This window comes from Heteronotia binoei, chromosome 1 (assembly GCF_032191835.1).
Source record: "Heteronotia binoei isolate CCM8104 ecotype False Entrance Well chromosome 1, APGP_CSIRO_Hbin_v1, whole genome shotgun sequence".
NCBI lineage: Eukaryota > Metazoa > Chordata > Lepidosauria > Squamata > Gekkonidae > Heteronotia > Heteronotia binoei.
Genome location: NC_083223.1, coordinates 172,581,972 through 172,605,170, shown reverse-complemented (window position 1 = coordinate 172,605,170; position 23,199 = coordinate 172,581,972). Strand labels below are relative to the sequence as shown.

The window sequence follows — 23,199 nt, the reverse complement described above, 5'->3', positions numbered from 1 at the left end:
ATGTGCTCTTAAGCACACTTCATCAGACGAGGAATCCAGCACATAACTCATGTGTATTCTGTACAGATACTCAATACAGATGTATTTATGTTAAAGTGCAAACGATTTTGTTTACCATAATGCTGTAATAATTATAATACACTAGGGAAACATTCAGTAATATGAAGTCTGATATCATATGCATCCAATGAAGACGAAGGGCAGCAGGTTCAGGATGGACAAAAAGAAATGCTGCTTTACACAGAGAGTAATTAAAATGTGGAATTTGCTGCTAGAGGAAGTAGTAATGGCCAACAGCTTTAAAAGGGGATTAGATAGAGTCATAGAGAGAAGTCTATCAATGGCTACTAGCCATGGGGTCTGACAAGAACCTCCACATTCAGATACACTAAGCCTCTGAATTCCAGAGCTAGGAGACAACATCAGGGAAGGCCTTGGCCTCTATGCCCTTTTGTTGGCCATCCAGAAAATCTAAATGGCCACTCTGAGACACAATGCTGGACTAGAGGGACCACTGGTCTGAGCCAGCAGAACTCTTCTTATGTTCTTACATAGTTTTATGACGATATGAAACCATTTCTTTAGAGAAAGACTTTCTTCACTAGAAAAACTTTGCCTACCTCTCAGATGGTAGTTTAGAATGCAGCAGTTCACAGCTATTTCATTGAGAAAACTCATTACTAAAACTTCACTTTAAAAAAAAACTTCAGGAATTTACACTTTCCAAACTTCAGGAATTTACACTTTCCAACTTCAGGAATTTACACTTTCCAACTATGCTGAACAGTATAATTTTATATGCTAATTCTTAAATGATGCATTTAAGGTTCTAAAAGAAGGAAAATATTTATCCCCAGCTTGCTATTTCCCCACCCCCTGAAAAACACAGGCTTCAAAATATCCCAAACATTTATTTTTCTATGTCTCACTGAACAAGCCAACACCAGATATCCCTGACATGTTGCCCATGAGCACCATGGTACCTTGCTGACACCTGTCTGGGTGCCTGTCAAGTATTTTTAGAAGTGGGCAGGCCAGATGGGGCTTTGATCTGGCCAGCCATAGCAGTTCTGATTGATTGTCTGTACAGATCTTTAAAAATGCTGATTTGGCAGCAGCTGCCACAGCACCAAAATGATCTTTAGGTAAGCAATGTGTATCAGAATTCTTAAGGTGCCCACAGGCTCAGAAAGGTTGAGGAGTGCTGTCATAATGCAACACTGCTGTAAAGCACATAGCACAGTGTAACCCCCTCCCCACTCCACTCCATGAAGGTAAAACCTGGTCTATGTGTTACAACATCAGCGACCAATAAAACCCAACAACACAGCACCACAAAAAGAAACAAAAAAGTATTGCTGTAGTTGCTCAAACTCAACAACAATTAAACCATAAAAAACTGTTCAAATCAAGAACTTAACTTTGATTTCATTAAGGCAGCTTTTCTATGTATTTTAGATTCAAATTTCTCTAAAGATTGTACTGCAGAAGCCCACCACATCTTCTAGTACTCCAATCACATTTTTATGCAACCTTATGTTAACCATTGCTACATGTGTTTGATACTAACGAGGAAGCTGTGATCCAGTTTAAAGACAAGATACAAAAATAACTGGTTTGCTGAAGTCAATAAAATAATACTGATTCAGAGCAGTGTCTATTTACCACTGAATATGCAGAGTACATCATGCGAAATGCTGACCTGGATGAAGCACAAACTGGAATTAAGCTTGCCGGAAAAAACATCAACAACCTCAGATATGCAGAAAGTGAATGGCAGAATGTTAAGAGAACCTAAAAAGCCTTTCACTGAGGGTGAAAAAGAAGAGTGAAAACGTTGGTTTGAAACAACATCATAAAAACTAAGATCATGGCATCCAGCCTCATCACTCCTTGGCAAACAGAAGGGAAAGATATGGAAGTAGTGACAGACTTCACATTCTTGGGACCCAAGATCACTGTAGACAGTGCCTGCAGTCATTAAATTAAAAGACGCCTGCTCCTTGGGAGGAAAACTATGGCAAACCTAGGCAGCATAATAAAAAGTAGAGACATCACACTGCCAACAAAAGTCTGTTTAGTCAAAGCAATGGTATTTCCAGTAGTGGTGCATGGCTGTGAGAGTTAGACCATAAGGAAAGCCAACCATCAAAGAAAAGATGCTTTTGAACTGTGGTGCTGGAGAAGACTCTTGAGAGTCTCTTGGATGGCAAGGAGATCAAATCAGTCAATCCTAAAGGAAATCATCCCTGACTGTTCCCTGGAAGATAAGATACTGAAACTGAAGCTCAAATACTTTGGCCGCCAAAGGGAGCACTCGCTGGAGAAGACCCTGATGCTGGAAAAGACTGGAGGTAAAAGAAGAAGGGGACAGAGAAGGATGAGATGGTTAGTCTGTGTTATCGATGTAATGAACATGAATTTGAGTTAACTTAGGAGGACGGTGGAAGATAGAAGGGCCTTGAGTGACGTGGTCCATGAGGCTGTGAAGAGTCAGACTCCGTTGTGTGACTAAACAACATAATGAGCACTTACAGAGTTTTAGCACTGCTAATACTTAATGAAATATTTACTTCTTTCTAACTACAGTTGGACTGGTGGTACCTAAGTTCTAAAACTATCAGACATGTGCTTGGCCATAAAAGGCCAAATGAAAAATAGTTCTGAAGCAACAGATTAGAGCTACTGTTAAAAATGTACTGTTTTCTTGTATATAGTTAAATTCCTCTTTAAGTGTGTTTGCATGTATATATTTTGAAAAATAAATGACAGTGGAGTAAAAGTTCTAAACAACTAAACAATTTATATTTAACTGTTTTGTTTGACATGTATGCATTTGAAAGGTGGTCTTCAAGTTTATGAAGAAAATTCCAATAAATGTATTCCCCACTGAATGTTTGAGCTGACTCCTAGAGCCAAAGAAAATTTGTTAAAGCCTGACTAAACTGTAGCTGGAACACACAAGCATTTTGAAAAATAAGCTTCTCCACTCCACTACAGAGTTTAAGTTAACTTAAAAGTCCCTAATGAGTTAACCTATAACTAACTATCATGGATAGAAAATTTCTACCCACTTAAATTACACAGTGCCTTCTGTAAGAAATGCCTGAATCAAAACCACTTTTCATGACTATGAAATAGTGTGATGCAATGCAAAGGCCTGTTAAGAATGAAATGGGAAAAAATCATTTGAGAACATTTATATTTTTCCAATGGGGGAAAAAAATTAAAAATCTTACATACATGATCTATTAGAAATGCTTCAGACAAATTTGTAAAATAGCATTTTAGTACCCTCCCTTTACGCCTTCAAGAATCTTTGCTATAACAATGCAAAACAAATTTGATAATATTTATACCCCTTTTCTATTCAAAACACTCAATGCAACTTACAACATCAAATCTATACAATGTATATTAATAATTAATAATCTAAAAACCACTAAAAGGCTTTCTACAATAAGTTTTCAACTGGTACCAAAAGGTCTCCATAAAATTTCTGCAAAGTGCAAGGATGAACAAAATTCAAAGACGAGGGGGGGGGGCACTACTGCCTAGAAGCCCTCCACCAGAAGGTTCACACTGATGGGAATATGCTGTCAATAAATGGTCCCCGGCCGGCTTTAGAGACTCAGTGGTTCTAAAGTAGTGGTGCATAAGGTACTCTAGACTCAAGAAGCATTGGGGTCTCAAAAGATAATATCAGCACTTTGAAATGGGCCTGGAATCACATTAGCAGTAAAATAGGAGTAATGTACTTGCTATGGCCAGCCCTTGATAGCTCTGATTTCTTCATTTGAAACTATGGGAGCTTCTGAAGTCTCTAAAATCAGCTCTATATACAGTATGTTATAGTGGTCCAACTGGATACTGTGAATTGTATGGGACTGTGACAATGGTTGCCTTTTTAAAAAAAAAATCTGCAGCTGGTGAACCAGCCTAGGTTGGAAAAATGTACTATCTCTATCACTTGGGCACCAGATGGCAATGAGGCATCTGACTTTGAAACTAATCTTTCAGGAGATTACAAACCTGCCCAGTGTAAATTCCTTTTCTTGATCACATTTCCTCCCAACGTTAAGCAACTCTGTTTTATGTGGATTTAACTACAATTTGTTCACTCCTATGCAGACCCTTCCAGCACCCAGACATTGATTGAGCTCATCCACTGTTTCCTTGGGCCTTGATAGAAAGAAACATGGAGTTGAGTATTATCCGCACATTAGTGACAATCCACCCTAAATCCTTGGATGATCTCTTCCATTGGTTTCATGTAGATGTTAAAAAGTAAGGGCTACATTTATAGGAAACCAATGACCGAGGGACTGAGCTGAAAAAGTCTACTGTCTGATACCAGCCTAGCTTGCAGGCAGTTCAGAAGGACACCAACAGCATTATGCAATTTCTTTGTGTGCTGACTATGTACAACTACCAAACCCTCTTGCTTACTTCAGACTCTTCCATCTTCTGAAACATCTGAAAGAAACTGGTTCATATTTAGAAATCTGTATACCAAACTAAGAAATAAAGTAACTTGTGAAAGAGTAGGAAAGATGGTTTTAGTCCATAAAAATCTTCAGTGGCCTGAAGCTTACTGAGATAGAAGTGAATGTTGGTCTGGTGTTCAGATTCTGAACTAATTCCAATTCAAGAAAAGCCTGAGATGGTAGTAGTTAAGCATATTTAAATGACATTATATAGGTTTCATACAGACTAATTTTATTTACTATCCCATTGCATATATTTATTTTTAAAAATTCCCTACCTTTCTCCCAAAGAGCTTACAGTGGCTTGTGCGGGTTTGTCCTACCTCCGTTTTCAACTCTTCCACTCAGAAATAACTTATGTGTGTGGTTTAGCCCAAGGTCACCAATGGCAGTGCTCAAATTCCAGGGAAACTGGGGCCTCTGACAATGGGCTTTCTTAGCTATTCCAAGGGGTCATGATTTTATTCAACCTTCTCACCCCCCTGGATCTCTCCACTATATCTTTCTGAGGCTATGTGCCTGGCTGAGGAGGACAGGATGGTCTTCAGCTCTGCATTGCTTTATTTATTCCAGTTCACTCATATTGCAACCTCTTCAGCACTCTAGCTACTTGACTTCCCCTCTCTTCTCAAGTATTTTGTTTGTTCACATACTCCTGCCTCCATCTTGTTACACCCAAAGAGTCCCAGCAGCTTCAATCTACTACACACTGAAGAGAAAGTGACTCAACAACTGCCCCTGATAAGAACAAAGTTTGTGTCCAGTGGCACCTTTAAGACCAACAACACTTTAATCAAGGTATGAGATTTCATGCATATCTGAAAAAGAGTGCATGCACACAAAAGCTTACACCTTGAATAAAATTTTGTTGGTCTTAAAGGTACCACTGCACTCAAACTTTGTTCTGCTGCTTCAGATCAACACACTACCCACCTGAATTGCCACAGATGGTAAGGGAAGTTTTAGACAATGTTGTTGAAACGAATGTTATTATGTTACAATCCAACAGAAGCTAAAGGTAAGTAGAAGACATTATTCTTGAACTCTAGCAGGGGAATTAACCGGAGAGTAGGGATGGGCATGAATTGAAGTATAAATCAAAGTACGAAGTATGAATCAGGCCTAAAATAGCAAATTCATTGTCTGTTCCAAATCAGTTCAGGTACTCGCACTATGCACAACTCACACAATGAAGCAACTTTTTAAGTGGGTGGTTCACTTGTGTTGTTATCAGCAGGAGATCCTCCTCACACACTGTGATATGCCCAGCATGATGTCACCCAAAAGTGATGCTATCACACCAGGCATATTGCCCTGGCAAATGAGCTCAGAGCAATAACATCACTTCTGGGTGACATCATGCTGGGCATGTTCGCGGTGCGCTGGCACTTTCTAGCCCTCCCAAACCAAATGGACCACAATTTGTGCAGAAATTAAAAAAAAAAACCAAACCACAAACTGAACCACTGATTCGGGCAAGCCAATGAACCATGAAATGAATCAAACCACAATTTTTGTGTTCTGTGCCCATCCCCCACTGGAGAGGATTAATGGGGTCTAACTCAGGAACGTCAAAGAGAAGGACTAGATTCTGTCTATTCGACTGCAAACTCTGCTTGGAAAGGCCACAATTTCTGCCATTAAGGAAATGCTTAAGCCTAGTTCGCCACTCTGAAGATGCAGGACGAAAAATAGTAACAGTGAACATATTGCTGAGAATCCCCTTCTATAATTAAGGAATGAGAACATAAGAACATAGGAGAAGTCATGGTGGATCAGGCCAATGGCCCAACACTCAGTGTCACACTCCGTGGCCAACCCCCCCCCCCCAAAACCCAAATGCCATCAGGAGGTTAAGTGGGTCTAGAAGCCCTTCCAATTTGCCCCCCCCCCACATGAGCACCAAGAATACAGAGCATCACTGTCGCAGGCAGTTCCACTAATATACTGTGGCTAATAGCCACTGATGGACCTATGCTCCATATTTTTATCCAATCCCCTCATGAAGCTGGCTATGCTTGTAACCGCCACCACCTCCTGTGGCAGTGAATTCCACATTTTAATCACCCTTTGGGTGAAGAAGTACTTCCTTTTATCTGTTTTAATCTGACTGCTCAGCAATTTCATCGAATGCCCATGAGTTCTTGTATTGTGAGAAAGGGAGAAAAGTACTTCTTTCTCTACTTTCTCCATCCCATGCATAATCTTGTAAACCTCTATCATGTCACCCTGCAGTCGACATTTCATTTGATCCACAAGAGGACCTGTCCTTTTACTCCATGACTCTCGAGCTTACTAAGGAGCCTTTGATGAGAAACTCTATCAAAAGTTTTATCAAGGTAAACAACATCTACTGGGTCCCCTTTGTCGACATGTTTGTTCACCCCCTCAAAGAACTCTAACAGGTTAGTGAGGCAAGATCTTCCCTTACAGAACCCATGCTGAGTCTTCCCTAATAACTTGTGTTCATCAATATGCCTACTCATTCTGTCCTTGATAATGGTTTCTACCAACTTTCCCGGTATTGAAGTCAGACTGACTGGTCGGTAGTTTCCCAGATCTCCTCTGGAACCCTTTTTAAAGATGGGGGTGACATTTGCTACCTTCCAGTCCTCAGGAACGGAGGCAGATTTCAATGAAAGATTGCATATTTTTGTCAGGCGATCCAGAAGTTCACCTTTGAGTTCTTTCAGAACTCTTGGATGTATGCCATCTGGACCTCGTGACTTATTAGTTTTTAATTCGTCAATCAGTTGTAGGACCTCCTCTCTTGTCACTTCAATCTGACTCAGGTCTTTCAACACCGCTTCGAAAATTAGTGGTTCTGGAGCAGGCAAACACTTCTCATCTTCCACAGTGAAGACAGAGGCAAAAAATGCATTCAGCTTCTCAGCCATTTCCCTATCCTCCTTCAGTAATCCTTTGACCCCTTGGTCATCCAAGGGCCCCATTGCCTTCCAGGCTGGTTTTCTGCTTCTAATATATTTGAAGAAATTTTTATTGTTGGTCTTTATGTTTTTTGCAATATGTTCCTCATAGTCCCTTTTTACCTGCCTGATCACAGTCTTGCATTTGATTTGCCACAGCCTGTGTTCCCTTTTATTAATCTCACTTGGACTAGCTTTCCACCGCTTAAAGGAATCCTTCTTACCTTTTACAGCTTCCATTACTTTGTTTGTTAACCGTGCAGGCCTTTTCTTATACCTGTTTGTGCCTTTCCTAACTTGTGGTATATATTTTAACTGAGCTTCTAGGATTGTAGTTTTAAATAGCCTCCAAGCTTCCCCAAGGGTTTTGACTGTATTTACCTTTTCTTTCAGTTCCCTCTTCACATGCCTCCAAGGAACCATCCCTGGGCAGAGAGGGGGGGTGGTCTTGGTAGTTGGTGATTCAATCCTTAGGCAAGTAGACAGCTGGGTGGCAAAACGGCATACTGACCGTATGGTGACTTGCCTGCCTGGTGTGAAGGTAGCTGACATTATGTGTGTTGTAGATAGGCTGACAGACAGTGCTGGGAAGGAGCCAGTCGACGTTGGCACCAATGATGTGGGGAAATGCAGTTGTGAGGTCCTGGAGGAAAAATTTAGGCTGCTAGGCAGGAGACTTAAGGCCAGGACCTCCAGGGTAGCCTTCTCAGAAGTGCTACCTGTTCCACGTGCAGGGCTGGAGAGACAGGCACAAATTAGAAGTCTCAATGTGTGGATGAGACAATGGTTTAGGGAAGAAGGGTTTAAGTTTGTTAGGCACTGGGATGTTTTCTGGAACAAGCGGGAGCTGTACAAAAGGGACGGTCTCCACTTGTCCCCAGATGGAACCAAGCTGCTGGTGCTTTAAATCAAAAAGGTGGCAGAGCAGTCTTTAAACTAAATCTTGGGGATAGCCGACAGGAGATTAAATGTCTCGGGTTCAGGAGGACTCATCTTAAAGAGATGAAGGGGTTAGCTGTTACTTTTCTACGGGCAATGGATCAGAGTTGTCCACTGAGATGGTGACAAACAGTGTGGAGTGTCTGCCAAAGTCTCGAGGCTGCAGGAGAAAGGTTGTGGACCTAACTTGCCTGGGAAATTATAGATGTTTGTACACAAATGCTAGAAGTGTTGGAAGTAAAATTGGTGAGTTGGAATGTTTTGTGTTGGGGGAAAACATAGACATTGTGGGAATTTCAGAAACTTGGTGGAATGAGGAGAATCAGTGGGACATGCTGATTCCTGGATATAAGTTATATCGGAAGGATAGGGAGGGAAGGATTGGAGTTGGGTTGGCTCTGTATGTCAGAGAGGATATACAGACCAGTAAGATTGAGGTCAGAGAATTAGATTCCCTTCTAGAAATACTTTGGGTCGAAATAGAGGGCCCAAAAGGATATTTAACTATGGAAATTTGTTTTCAAAAGATAGAGGACGACTATAATATGATGGAAGGATTAAAGATAGTAGCTAAACGTAAAAACTGTGTCATAATAGGTGATTTTAACTATCCGCAAATTGATTGGGTCAATATGTGTTCTGGTCGAGAGAAAAAGACTGAGTTTCTAGATGCTCCCAATGACTGTGCTATGGAGCAGATGGTCAAAGAACCTACCAGGGGTGGGGCGATCCTGGATTTGGTCCTAAGTAATGCCCAAGACTTGGTGACAGATGTAAAAGTGATCGCACCACTTGGGAGCAGTGACCATAACGTTACTGATTTCACTATTTGTATAAATAGGGAGTTGCCCCAAAAGACCAGCAGAACCACGTTTAACTTTAAAAGGGGTAAATTCTCTGAGCGCGAAAGGATACCCGCTCACCAACTGAAGAAGAGGTCCCTTCTGAGGGTGCATTCCCCTTATCCTCAGCCCGGTGCCCTGTTCCCTCTCGACCCTCATGGTCCCTGGCAGCAATGGGGCTGCCATGTTCTGAGTGGGGCTCATCTAACACGTCCTCGAGAGTCTTCTCCGAGTGCCTAACTGACTGTCTCATTCTACCTTCATGATAGCTTTTTTAAAATATACAGTCTCCTTTTAAATCCTGTTTGTTTATGTGGCTCTCCTCCTGGAAGGTCTACTTACCTTATTGGGAACACAAGGAAAATAGGGATCTGGATTCCTGGTCCTTACACAGTCCCCAGGCCAAGAGCTCTTTAGCTCTCGCCCTTTGGCTTGCACCTCTGGCAAGGTGCAGCTTAATAATGCAAAGAGGGTGGGGCCTCAGTCTGCCCAGGAACACAGCCAATGGAAGGTCAATTAGTTCAAGCAATAATCTAGCATGCATCACTGCTATTTCCTATTCCATCTGCCTTATATCTCAGCCCTTTCTTGAGGGAGTATCATTGGAGAGTATTCCCATTTTTGAAGACACATAGTGAGAACAAGGGGAAGAAGGTTATAACTACAGATCTGGGGAAAATATCATATATTTTATGGTTTCTTTTCATTTAGACTTAAAGAAACTGACTGGCCCAAGGTCATCTAGCGTTGTCAAGTCTCCTGCTATAGAGAGACACCTCCCACAGGCTTCTCCCAGCCACCACTGCTTGGTAGGTCAGTGGGGGAAGAAACAATGCAAAAGTAGCCATCTCATCAATGGTGTGACAGTTTCCGGGGTTAACCAAGAAGTGATGTTACACAACCCTAGCATTAAGCAAAAACTATGGCAAAACCATGAGTTTCTACTAAATTTTAGAGAAGCATGACATCACCTTGGGGTTCTACGAGTGTTTCAATAAATCCTAGAGTGGCATGACATTACTTCCAGGTTTGCTCCTGTCTCCCAGTCCAAGTCTACTCTAACCACTACTACGTAACACTGGTTCCTGTTATCAAACAATCCACAACAATGATAATATGATAATAAAAAAAGACTTTATCTGAGTCAAGTTAAGCTGGAATAGGATGTTATTGGTCTTGATCAGTTTGAAGACAACTGAAAAATGCATAAGATTCCCAAATACTGACCAGATTGCTAGACATCTGTCCTTGTAACTGTATCACAGTCACCACAGAATTATATGAATAATTTCATATTGTATTGTAAAATGCATTACAATTTTATTATATAAAGCATACTTTTTTTAAAAAAAAAAAACATTTTTTGAAATTGTAATGTTTCTGGCCTATGGCACTTTACCTGACCCAGATAGTAACTTGAAGTACAGTATTTTTTGCACCATAAGACTCACTTTCCCCCCCCAAAAAAAGTGGAGGGAAAAGTGTGTGTATATTAGACAATACTTAGTTTCTTTTGCTTACCCAATGAGCCACAGCATGAGAAAATTCATTTTGATATGTCACAGTTAGGTACATGGAAACAGATCCACATTTTAGATGACTTTTATCCAATATTATTGGATAACTGGTATTACTGAAAAGTAACATCTTTTAATTTTGTGAGTTCAGCAATTGTTCTATATGCATGTGCTTTATTTACAAATAGAACATTACTATCATATCATGAATTTTATTCTCCAAGGGGCCATACATAATAGTAATACTGTGTAATAGCATCAGGTCTGGCTTTTTCTCTGTATTTATTTGTGCACAATACTCACTGGAAAACCAAAGGATGGGTAAAGTATCTGCAGGCTTATCTCTTGCTTTGATCAGTATATGCTGTGACCAAGCAAGGCAAATTCCCCCAAGCATATTCTGTTTGCAGTAAGGCCTCTAAAAGAACTAATCAAGATAACTGAACTGACTTGGTCACAGCATTTCAGATTCCCACCATTAAGAGACACAGCTTTCTGGAAACAAAAGCTTGCAATATCGGAAGGAAACGTTGCACTTCCAGCTAATATTTAGAATGGAATCCCTACCATTTTGGCCTGGGACAATATAGGCCACTTAGAGGACAAGACAATGGCAAGGGGACATCACACAGACGCAGCAGAACAGCCACCCAGACAAAAATCATCGGGCCTCATTTGCCCAAATCAGTGCGCCTCGTATGGTGAACACCAACAAAGAAGCATTTCTAGCAAGCCATTTATGTTACCAGGGTACAACAGATGCAAAAAGGGCTTCACCAATAAGTTATAGTATAGAGGTAATGGAATCTAACTCAGTAACCGCAAAGAGAAGGACTGGATTCTATCTAATTGGGCTGAAACTCTGCTTGGAAAGCCCACATTTTCTGCCATGAAGGGTGAGGGAAATGCTTAGGTGGCACACCCCTAGTTGCCTGATGGCTGCTTCCTGGCCTAATTAATCATCCCTCAAAGGCCAAAGCAGTAAGAGCCCTGTGGCACAGAGTGTTAAACATGCAGTACTGCAGTTCTAAGCTCTGCTCACGACCTGAGTTCAATCCCCAGTGGAAGCTGGCTTTTCAGGTAGCTGGCTCAAGGTTGACTCAGCTTTCCATCCTTTCGAGGTCGGTAAGATGAGTACCCAGCTTGCTGGGAGGAAAGTGTAGATGACTGGGGAAGGCAATAGCAAACCACCCCATAAAAAGTCTGCCATGAAAATGTTGTGAAAGCAACGTCACCCCAGAGTCGGAAACGACTGGTGCTTGCACAGGGGACCTTTCCTTTTCCCAAAGGCCAAAGCAAGCCTGGAAAGGGCCCTGCTCCTGGCCTAATTAATTATCCCTCAAAGGCCAAAGCAGTAAGAGCCCTGTGGCACAGAGAACATAGTCTCACAGAGAAAAACATGTTCTCCGTTTAACCCAGCCTTGAGGAGCTATAGAGCAATTAATAAACTGCATTTATTGCCTTGTGACATTCTCGCCATCACTCTTCAATTCTGACATGTTTATTGACTTTGCTGTTTTCCAACACAACAAATGGTATCTAAAGTAAACTGGTTGTTTTTTCAATTTGTTAATTGTACTATTTTGGTGTAGTGGTTAAGTGTGCAGTACCGAATCGGTACCTGAAAAGTCCGGGATTTTTCCGCGCTCGGCGCCAATGGGCATGCGCAGGCGTCCCAATGCGCATGCCCACTGGCGCCAGCGCGGGGATCCCGCCAGTTCCTTCCTGACCGCTGGAAGCTCCTACTGGAGGGAGACCGTCAGCAGTGGGGAAGGAGGGTGGGTAGTGTGAATGCACAGATGACCACTCGAAGATCTACAGTTACAGGTAAGCAACCTGTCTATCTTCTTCGTGGTCTCTATGCTTCACACTCATGGGAGATTAGCAAGCAAAGCATACCTGGAGGCGGGAAGACCGTCAACCTGAAGAAACAGCTTGCAGCACCGCAGCTCCCAACCGAGTCCTCTGCTGAGCATGCACGTCCAGCGCGAGGTGCTTCATGAAGGCATGCGAAGAAGACCAGGTAGCCGCCTTGCAGACATCGGAAAGGGACACACCCTTCAGGAATGCCACCGACGTGGCCATCGCCCTTGTGGAGTGTCCACGAACAGGTCCAGGTAAAGGCTTCTTTGCCAACAAATAACAAAGTTTGATCGTCTCAGTAAGCCACTTGGAAAGTCTTTGAGACGAAATTTTGGACCCTAACTTGGGGGCAGAATAGGAGACGAACAGCTGGTTGTCCTTACGAAAACCCCATGAACGATTTAAATAAAACAGGAGGGCACGCTTAACGTCTAATGCGTGCAGCCTGCGTTCCTCATCCAAGGAAGGGCTAGGGTAAAAAGTGGGTAACCAAACTTCTAAATTGAGGTGGAACTGGGAAACCACCTTAGGGAGAAAAGTGATGTCTGGAGCTAAAGAGACCCCAGCTTCCCTAAAGGCAAGGTAGGGGTAATCACAACGCATCGCTGTGAGCTCCCCCGCACGACGTGCTGAAGTGATGGCAACTAAAAATGCAGTCTTCCAAGACAAAAGTTGTAGGGAACACGTTGCCATAGGTTCAAAAGGACGACGAGTCAACTTGTCCAGAACCAAAGTCAAGTCCCACAACTGCGGCGGGGATCTAGAGGGAGGATGAAGGCGGAACAGTCCCTTCATGAACCTTTTGGAATGAGGGTGAGCGAAAACAGAGTAACCCTCCACTGCACCATGGAAAGCAGAAATAGCTGCCAAATAAACTTTGATGGAGGAGAAAACCAGCCCCTCATCCACCAAGGCCAAAAGAAACTCAAAAATTGCCGAAAGCCCAACAGAGTCGGGCGGCAAAGGGGAGTCAGCCACAAAGTTACTGAACTTCTTCCACTTCCTCTCGTAAGAGGCACGGGTGGAAGGTTTCCTGCTGCTCAGGAGGACTTGCTGGACCCTGGTAGAAAAACCTAGTGGTCGATGAACCACGCTGTCAACTTCAGGTGTGGCACGTTGTGGTGGAGTACATGCCCGCCCTGGGCTGACAACAGGTCCGGTTCTGCCGGGAACTGGTAAAAAACCCCCCTCGACTGCTGGAGCAGGATCGAGAACCAGCTCTGACGGGGCCACCAAGGAGTCACCAAGATGCAACGCGGCCTCTCCTGCACTAGCTTGTGGACTACCCTCGTCAGCAGAGGTAGGGGCGGGAACATATAAAGGAACCAGCCCTCCCACAGAAGTAGAAGTCCGTCTCCCAGCAAGGCTGGATCTGCACCTCCCCTGGCACAGAACAAGGGGCACTTCTTGTTCTCTGCTGTGGTGAAGACATCTAACTGTGGGTACCCCCAGAGTTGGAACACCGGCTCTAGGAACCGCCGGTGTTCCATTCGTGTGGAGAAGCTCCACCCCTGCTGAGAGAGTCCGCCTGTATGTTGAGGACCCCCGGCAGATGCGTCGCCTTCACAAAAATGTCCCACTGGAGGCACTCCGTCCAGAGATCCATCGCCAGCGAGCACAACCTGCGAGACACTGTCCCTCCCTCTCTGTTTATATAGCACAGGGCAGTGGTATTGTCCGTAAGCAGTGCCACAGTCCTCCCTGCTAACAGTGGACGGAAAGAACAAAGGGCAAAGTGAACCGCCAGCAGTTCTAGGTAATTTATATGGCACCGACTCAGTTTCGGTGGCCATTGACCTCCCACACATAGATCTTCCAGGTGAGCTCCCCACCCCCACAGAGAAGCATCGGTAGCGATAGTCACAGTGGGAGTTGGAAGATGGAAGGGAGCCCCTTGGCAGATGTTGCTCTCCGATCCCCACCATTGCAGTGATTGGAGAGTCCCAGGTGGGATGGTGAACCTCTTTCGAGGTGAGTCTATGAGGGGGCGAAAATGGCGCAAGAACCATAGCTGTAGTCCCCTCATTCGTAGTCTTGCGAAACGTAGCACGCTTGTCGTCGCAGCCATCAGCCCCAGCATCCGCTGGAGCTGCTGGGCCGTGCCCCACTGCCGCCTTTGAAGTAGCTGTACCAGGCTGATGATGTCCTTTGCTCTCTGCGAAGGAAGGAATGCTCGGTGTTGATCTGTGTCCAACAGAGCCCCTATGAATTGAACTGTCCTTGACGGAGTACGATGGGATTTCTCCAGGTTGACCTGCAACCCCAGGGTGTCGAGAAGACGCAGAGTGATGGCAATGTGTGTTGTTAAGCTCTCCCTCGACCTTGCCACAAGAAGCCAGTCGTCGATGTATGGGAAGACAACGACCCCTTGAAGACGAAGGTGGGCAGCCACCACACTCATCAGCTTTGTGAACACCCGAGGAGCAGTAGACAGTCCAAACGGCAGGGCCCTGAACTGGAAGTGCCGAGCACCCACTGCAAACCTTAGGAAACACCTGAACGCAGGATGAATGCTGACGTGGAAGTAAGCATCTTTGAGGTCCAGGGTCGCCATCCAGTCTCCCTGATTGATGAGAGCAGGATTGTTTGCAGCGTTGCCATTCTGAACTTCTGGTACAGAATAAATTTGTTCAGACTCCAAAGGTCCATGATAGGCCTCAGACCCCCGTCCCGTTTGGGGACCAGGAAGTAGCGAGAGTAGAAGCCTCCTGTCCTGGCCTCCAATGGAACTACCTCTATGGCTTGTTTCTGTAGGAGGTTGGTCACCTCCGCCAGCAGAGGTGGGGAAGGGGGAGTGGTAACTACCACGGACTGATTCGGGGTCTGAACAAACTCTATTTTGGAGCCCTCTTTTACGATGAACAGCACCCACCTGTCTGTGGAGATCAACTCCCAGGCAGGCAGGAAAGGGCGTAGGCGGATGGATGAGCCCACAGTGGGGGCGATGACACGTGCTTGCTGGAAGTCAAACCCCCTGCTTCTGGGGGCGAGCCCCCTTAGACTTGTTGGAAGGTTGGGCCCCGTAACGGTTCCTGCCGTTACCCGAGTAGGAGGGTCGTTCAGCTTGTGCAGGGCGAGGACGCCATTGTTCAGGGGAGAACTTTTGGTAGGGCTTCTTGGTCCAGGGCTTAGGCCATTGCTTGGATCTGGAAGCCTTGGGGGTAGATTGGACGCCCAAATTTCTAGATGTTTTGACACTCTTGTCGAACTCTTGCAGCACTGTGTCAGTCGTGGTGCTGAAGAGCCCGTCACCCTCAAAAGGCAGGTCCTCGATGAAGGCTCTTGTGTCTTGGTGGAGTGCCGTCGACCTGAGCCAGGAGTGGCGTCGAATGCAGACTGCAGAGGTGATGGCTTTGGCCGAAGCTTCCACCATATGTTTCGCTGCAGCCAATTGTTGTCTGGCTACAGTGAGACCTTCCTTCTGCAACTTCATTGCAGCAGCCTTTTTATCCTCACTTAGTGAAGAGAGGAAGGGGGCGTGTTGTTCCCACACGGCGTACTGGTATCTAGCCATGCAGGCAGCATAGTTAGATACCTTGATGCCGAGTGCCCCTGCTGAATAGACCTTGCGACCCATTCCATCAATCTTCCTCCCTTCCTTGTCCAGTGGGGAGGAATGGACCTTCCTAGCCTTTGAGGAAGAGGAGACTACCACTGAATTAGGCCGTGGGTGGGCGAATAAAAATTCAGCCCCTGTCTCCTGGACCCTGTACATGTGGTCCAGCCGTTTAGATGATACCGGCGTCGATGAAGGTTTTCTCCAAGGCTCCTTGACGGCTTGAAGGATCACCTTGGTGACTGGCAGGGCGATCGCAGTGGACGTGTTCTGCATTATATCGAACACATTATCGTCCACTACGGGTTCTGGCTGAGTCACAGGCAGCTTGAGGGTGGCAGCAATCCGTCTCACGAGGTCCCCATAGGACTTCAGATCCTCCGAAATCGGAAGATCCTCAGCCGTCTGGGAGACTGGTGAGGGTTCCAGGTCTTGGGCTTCACTGTCTGACTCCGATGACGAGGAGTCCTGATGGGCGGAGTGCTCCGAGAGCATCGGGGTCGACTCTCGCAGTGGAGACTGGACCGGTGGTGGTCTTCGAGGAGCTTCGACCGGGACTAATTGTCGGTCCGGGGGAACCGATACCGACGCCGACGCCTTCCGGGATCGGTGCGAAACCCTCAACATGGACGAGAATTCCGATGCTTGCTCCCAGTCCTGGTAGTCCTCTGGGTACCAGTGATAGGATTGGTACCGAGAGTACGGGGGCTGCCATCTGCGTTGCTCCCATGGTGGTATCGGGAAGTGTTGAGGTGCATGGAAGGGTTCCGGTTCTCGTCTGTCTCGGTGCCTGAACGGGGCCGGTGGAGCTATCGGCGCCGACACTTCCACCTCCGAGGTCGATTCGTTGGCGGTACGTCGACGCGAACCTGAAGATGAGGAGCGTTGGGTTAAGTCAATCTCCGGCTCTTGCTCCGATGCCGACAGGCGAGGTTGGATCACTGGGCTTCGGCGTGAAGCCAGGATCTTCTTCGGCGGCTTAGGAATTGCCGATGTCGATGCGCCGACCGAAGGGGAAGGAGTGCGGGGTCGCTTCCGCTTATCCTTCGATTTCGCCTTCTTAGGAACTCGGGTCTCCGAGTCCTCTCAGCGCTTCTTAGCGGGCGTATCCACCGAGCCCTCGTGGGAACGTTTTGTGGAGCCACGCTCTTCCGGCAGTTCAGTTAAAGTCAATGTCGGAGCAGCATCGGCCGATGCAAGCTCCTGTGCCGGGGTGTCGGTCGATTTCGGTACCGATGACTCCATCGGTCGTTGAGGTCAAAGCGCCGATTCGGTTAACGCCGCCGATAACCGGGCCGCACGGTTCTTTCTTGTCTGCTTCGAGAAGCGGAGACAGTGCGGGCAAGCCTCTACTCGGTGCGTCTCTCCCAGGCACAGCAGGCACAGGGAATGGCCGTCCGGAGGGGCGATCTTTTTCCCGCAAGCACGGCAGCGCTTGAAAAATCCCCAGCAACTTTCCATAGAAGGTAGCCGCAAGGAAAAAACTACTCAGAATTGTCTGAGAGAAAAAAAAACGGGGGGAAAACGAAGGCGAAATACCCCGAGGGGCAGTCTGCCAGACAAACAATGAAACGCTTTTTTTTTTTAAAATAACTAACTATTAACTAACAACTAACTAAATATCTAAGAACAATAAACGGGCTAAGAACGAGAAAAAGGCAAAGCCAAGAATTCTCACCGACCGGGGAACCAGAAAGGTAAACCTCTCAGCGCAGCGGTCAGAAAGGAACTGGCGGGATCCCCGCGCTGGCGCCGGTGGGCATGCACATTGGGACGCCTGCGCATGCCCATTGGCGCCGAGCGCGGAAAAATCCCGGGCTTTTCATGTACCGATTCGGGGATCGGCGCAGGCGCACTATCCAATGAGTGTGAAGCACAGAGACCACGAAGAAGATCTTATCAAACTCTCATTGAAAAATTCCATCCATGTTTGCAACTGGAGAAGTGGACACAAACCAAACTGGCACATGCTTGAATATCTCTACTAAGCATAATGATCCATTTTGACTACTGCTTCATTATGACAGGCATTCTTCAACTTTGCCATTTACTCTATTAAATCAAAAGTTATAAAAGTGAGCAGGCAAGCATTAACACAAAAACTAACTTACACAATTTAAGCATTACCATCATTATGAATTCCACGAAGTGAAACTGAAACGGACAATTAGTATCACTGATCTTCACACGTCAGTTTTCAGTGGGATATTATTCCACAAGGCTATGCTTTGGCAGTCCTTGTATAGTAATTCCTGCATATACTATAAGCATAAGCTTTATTTATCAAAGCAATTTGTGACTCATGGAAAGTGACCTTTGCATTCCCCTATTACTGCAATCCTCACCAAAAAACACTGCTCTTGGGGAACAGGGGACATCTGGGAACAGCATTTTGGGTTACAGTATGAGTGGGAGGTGAGAAAATTGCATTCTAGAGGAGTTCCTCCCACAGAATCACTCTGATCAATCCAAGCCATACACGATATTTTCAAGGATATATTTGTTTAAATAGAACTATAATATTGTCCACAATTAATGTAATATCATGCGTATTGTTAACACATTGCAAAAGTGTTACAAAAATTTGATATCCAAATATACAGCTAATCCTACTATAACTATATGAAACTTCATTCAAAATGACACATTTTAGTTTGTAAACATAGCCTTTTCTTTTCAGTCCTTTTCCTGCCACTCAGATGGCAAGAATTAAGATACATTAGATAAAGTAGCATAGGTTGAAGCAGTTTGCAGCTCTCTTCCTCTCTAGTACTGGGTATTAAGAGTTTTGCTTGACGAAAACTACAGCACACATACTTTTAAATTGTGTAAATATGCAAAATAGTACAATTTTATATGCAAATTAAGTTAGAAATGGTACATTTTTATGTTAAAGTACTAACATTAGTTTACAGTTGATAATAATTATATATTTTTTCTCCCCCACCCTGCTTCAAAATACTTGGAAATTTCAACTCTAGAGTGAAGAGTGAATTTGCTAAGATTTGAGGGCTGAAGTATTTAATGTACAAAATAGTTAAGTTGCTCTATTTTCTAAATGAAAGAATATAGCTTCTTAAAGAAATTATAAAAAACCTTACTTATGTCAAAGAGCACTTCTAGATAAGGTTTTTCCCACCCTGAAAATCAAGAAAATGCATGACAAGGATGACAGGCACTAAGGAAATAAATAAAATAAAAGCCAAGGAAGAAGAATGAGATACTCAAGGGCTATGTGTGGCTCAGAAATGTCACCCAAAGCTCCATTTAATAAAGTATCTAATATTTAAGGAGAATGTACAGAAAGCAGAAAAGCAAATTCAGAGGTGGCCTCCTTTGAAGTAGTGCGTTTAAATGTGATAGTAATATTTTGAAAACATTTTAACTATATAATTGTACGAAGAAATGCATATCATTATAATCTCCACTACTGGGAACCAAGTTAAGTATCAAGTCAAGTGTCAAAGCTGTAAATTAAAATTCAAGAGAAGATGTTCTTAACTCAGAGAATGAATAGCAAATGCAAGATGAACAGTATTTTCCAATAGCTTAAGGACAGTTACAGAGCAATTAATAAGTTGCAGAACAATGCAGTGCAACACAAATGTGTCTATATTAAAAGTTCCCAAGTCAGTTTGGGTAAGAGAGCTCCTATAACTATTACTGTTACAGCTTTTGATTGCATTATTTTACAATAAGACCACATTATAGAAACAAACATTAGTACTACTTAGATATTAAGTTTTCTTACAAAGTCAACAACCCTAATAGTTTGGGCAATCATTTCATACAAAATTACTTGCTTGCTTCTTGAATTAGTCTACCTTTTTAGTCTTACCTCAGGGAGTCTCTCTGTAGTGGCAATATGTTAGACACACTGCTATTATCATTGTTGTTTACTAATTGTTGCTTATTTTTGGCATCAGGTTTTGCTAAATGTACACAGAAGTAATAAGGCCACCAGAATGATTACAATACCAGAGAACTCTGGTATTCCAGTTGTAGGCCACTGGGATACTACTGTGAGCTTTTCCTTCAAGATAACTATACAATCTGTTTTAATTCACTACACCACCACATTTTACATGCATATGTTTGTATTTTATATGTATGTGGAAAGCATCCTACCAGTAATAATGTTAAAGACTTGCATAATGCACCTTATGAAAGTGGAATGTAAACTGGATTCTCAGTAATTCTTGAACTCACCTAAGTACGACTTTCTATTAAGTTACTTTTTTTCAAAACGGATGAGGAGGGAGACACCAATATAGGGATGATTTTCCATCTTTGATTCTATCACAACTCCCCCACCCCCAAGTAAAGGCTTAGGCTTTGATTTGATTCAAGTGACTTGAAGATTATAAAATAGAAACACTGGATGTCCCTAATATGACCATATTTAGAACTTCTCAGTTATCTACAGATAACCAACTAATGAAACATAGCAGCTAGTGACAGATCTTATGTGAAGACAGTTAGCTTCAACAAATAGCATAAAATATGATATGAGACTGCCCACTGCACAATGTAATTAAATTATGTGGCACCAGCCTACATCACATTCTTTCAAAGAAAAACTGAGAGACTGGATCTTGCAGCCCACTTTTGGAGCAAGACACATTTCCAGGTCCTGAGAAGAGTCATATCACAACAAGTCAAACCAGAAACACACAGCACTCTGTCTAGTCCCATAGTACACCCCCCATATACACACTCATTAGACTATACAAGTCAACCTCATCATAAAATCATGCTTCTGTCCATTATAGATCTTTTCTTTAAGTTCACATTTCTATCCACACACTTTGAGAAATAGCATTAATAAAATTCAAAGTAAATTATTAACAGTAATTTGGTGTTTTCTGTTAACCTTGTATTTCCAGCAACTCTTATATCATGTACCTAGGAAGCACAAATTCCTCTGCTACAGAATGTTTCAATACACCACCTAGAAGTACTTTTACAAAAGTCAAACCATTTTAGATTTACATTGCATACACATAGCATGGTTCCTAAAACCTTAGTCAGGAGCCTTCAAACAGACATGCACTGAGTCATCTCTATCTTATGTTATGTGTACAAAAGGTAGACAGACTTACCAGCAGTTCTTTTAACAGTAGTCTTCTTCTTCCTTCGGCCTACAACTGAGTCCTTATACTAAGCGTAATGGCACCACCTACCAGGAAGCAAAAGAATTGTCAATCAAGAAGATCACAAGGTACCACCTTGTCCTTAAAGATTTTTTTCAGGATAAGTACATACCACAAAAGGTGACAGAAAAATATTACTTAAAATTCACTTGGGAGAGATAAAATTACTAAAGAAAAGTGCTGAGAATTTGGAAAGAAGGAAAAATAATGTTTACTGTAGTAGTTTCACTTGGTTCCTGTCCAGCTTCCGTAACATTACAGCCTTTAGCTAAATACAGAAGTGAGTATGTAAGGCTCCGGAAAGCTCAGTCATTACCCAAGGGCTGTACAAAGAAAATTCACAGGACAGTAGTGGCAAAAGGGAACCATGGCTTTTCCAATTTGAATATGTCAAGTCTGCTAGCTAAATTATAGACCACTGCTTTTTGCTATATGGCAAAAATAGTTGCAAAAACAACAGCCATTAATTTATATAGCTATGCCAAGACTTAATATATCCAGCATTTTCAAATGTGCCTCTTCTTAAAAGTAGAATGTATACATTTAGGACATGACAATATGGTAGGTTGTGTTTAAAAGTACACTGTACTTTGAGACTTCACTGCATATATGAAAACATCCTAGTATGAAATTGCTTTTAAAAATCTTAACAACGAAGTCTAATGAGTGGAAATTACATTCCCCCCCATCTATGAAGATCGAATTCAATATCTTGCTTCAGCCTACGTCTGGAACTAGGGTTGCCAGGTCTGTGTTGGAAAATACCTGGAGACTTTGGGGCTGGATCAAGGAAAGGAAAGGGCAGGCCTTGGGGAGGGGAGATGCCTCAGCATGGTACAATGCCATAGAGTCATCGAGTCTATCCTTCAAAGCAGCCATTTTCTCCAGGGGAGCTGATCTCTGCCAGTTGGAGATCAGTTGTAAAAGTGGGAGATCTCCAGGCCCCACCTGGAGGGTAGGCAACCAATCTAAGACACGGATAGAAATGGCAGGCATTCAAAGCTGCACCTCTGTGTATATATTTGTCTCAAACATACTTCTAAAAGCTATAGTGACTCACAACCACTGTAACCTGTCTGGAACTGTGAAAAGCTGAAACTATGGCTGGCTGACGTTCGCCTGTTTCGTTCGGCGGTCTGGAGGCGGTCTTCAATTGCGTTTCCTTCGCATGAGTTTGGAACTTGCACCGTCTACAAAAAAGAGTTAAGGACTGAAATAGTATTGTTGGACTTTTGAAAATTTTCATTTAGGCATTGTCCTTCTCTCGCTTATGTTTTGTTTTCCATAGGTGTATTTCATATGTGCTAAAGCTATAAATTTTGTAATTACAGTGGTTGTGAGTCACTATAGTTTTTAGAAGTATGTTTGAGGTGAATATATACATGGAAGTGCAGCTATGGATCCCTGCCCCACCTGGAGGATGGCAACCCTATCTGGAATTCAAGTTGATCCTTTCATGTTCTGAAGTAAAAATGCCTTTTTTACTTTGAACAAGGCACACTTTATAGAGTCTCTCCAACCCCTCCCTAAAATATAACAGTAGGGGGTCATTCTTATTTTAGAACATTGTAAAATATTCACTATACTATTTGTAAAATGTTCAGAAATTCTACTGCCCTTCTACACTGATACTTCTCTAGCCACCAGTCCTGAATGGCAAGCTACAAAACTCTGTAATTCTAATGGGGGAATATTAGTAGAAGAGCCAACTCTTTTCTATTTACCATTTTACTATGAGAAAACAGTAAACGCTACACAAATGGGGTTTTTAAAATCCTGAATATCTTGAAAGAATTTAAGAGTGACTGGCATGTGGGGAACTTTTAGGGAAAAGAAATTCATTTTGATACTTGGCCTAATTCAGACATATGTTTATGCAGCATAGTGGGGGAAAGTGCCATCAAACTGCAGCTCA

At 43.4% G+C, this 23,199-nt stretch overlaps 1 protein-coding gene across 4 annotated transcripts in view; it reads right to left on the bottom strand.

Moving 5' to 3' along the window:
• The window catches only part of CRIM1 (cysteine rich transmembrane BMP regulator 1), a 318,174-nt gene that overhangs the window by 249,984 nt on the left and 44,991 nt on the right, over window positions 1-23,199 (bottom strand). The gene's annotated exons all lie outside the window — the stretch shown is intronic.